Consider the following 1428-nt stretch of genomic DNA (forward strand, 5'->3'; position numbering starts at 1 on the left):
TTATGTGTAAGCACAAACTACCTTATATATTTTGACGGTTAAATTACTGCCTTTCTGATGGTTAGGCCTTTGTTGATCAATAAAGCATTCTCTCGTCTACCGAAGTGCATTTTCCTGGCCGACAAAGTCGCGGGATCTTGTCGGCAGCGACCCACTGCAAACGAGAGTCGAACACAGCAACGAAGTCCTTCATGATGATCCTGCAGTCCGAGTGCGTGGAGTTTTCTCAGCGTCTTTATATAGAAGATTGTATCCCGCAGAGGAAAGTCACGTTTCCAAAAATGTTATTCATGTTGATGATATACAAAAATACGATTAAGTTTTGTAAGCTCCATGTCCCTTAATAGCTGTAATATTTGATAGAAGAAGAAATAAAAAAAAGCACGAATTGAAACGATATCTTTTAAATTCGATGCTCGCTCCTTCGCTGCTTTCCGCGGGACTTGAGATATAGAAGCCGAACCACCATCAGAGTCACACAATACAAGCACCAATGTTGAAGGTACTCGTACTGCTGCCCCTTGTGGCTCTTGTCGCAGCTTACGGCAGTCCAGATTTCGTAGCTCCTGGAAATTGTGCCAGAGTGGCAAATCAAGAAAACTTCCGACCTTCGTAGAGTAAGTTGTCTAACAATCTAATGCTTATTCATGCTATCTTCACTTGCAAATGATCACTACACGTTTTGTTTTCTAAGTGTCTCGAGTAACATTGTTCTCCCAACAGTATGCTGGTCGCTGGTAATCAGGTGAAGGATCATTAACATCCCCTACCACCATACACTCGCTGCATCCACTCCAACTACGATTACCTGACTCTGATCACGGCTTTAGGGTGACCACATCAGGATTGACCCCCACACAACGATGTCTCGCAGATTGGTGGGCAAGATCTACCCCCAAACGACTTCCCGAACCCACAATGCTCATTGATTTCCTCATTCTGGTATGGGAGAACAATTCATTTCCTCTGGACATTAAGTTATACCTTCCGTAAATATAGTAGAATCTACAGATAGATATGACTCAAACTATAGATTTCCTCTTTCCCCCAACAGCTTTCCGCGCTCCCTATGAGTGATCGAAACTGAGTCTTACGATATCCGTTCCTGCGTGTATTCCTGCATTGACACAGACAGGTACACTGAGTTCGGCTTCGTGTTCTCCCGTACTCCAAGAATGCCGGTTCGAGCGATTTTGACAGATGGTGCCTCCGTATTCCGCAGGACGGCGTCCCGACTTTTCATCTTTCAATGTAGTTCCTCATTCATCCGAATTTTTTTACATGGCATAGACGAATACCAATTATTTTGCACAATAATGATACAATGTGACTTGAGTATTAATTTTCCCCCCAAAGCATAGAAACTGCCATACCATATATGCACATTAAAAGAATTTCGTGGATCGTATTCATATTAATATATTAGCG

At 42.8% G+C, this 1428-nt stretch overlaps 1 pseudogene; it reads left to right on the plus strand.

Annotated features, from left to right (window-relative positions):
• Positions 1 to 493: 493 nt before the first annotated feature.
• LOC119593461 overlaps positions 494 to 1428 on the plus strand; it is a 5527-nt pseudogene continuing 4592 nt past the window's right edge.

Source organism: Penaeus monodon, chromosome 32, assembly GCF_015228065.2.
Source record: "Penaeus monodon isolate SGIC_2016 chromosome 32, NSTDA_Pmon_1, whole genome shotgun sequence".
In the NCBI taxonomy this organism is placed as follows: Eukaryota; Metazoa; Arthropoda; class Malacostraca; order Decapoda; family Penaeidae; genus Penaeus; species Penaeus monodon.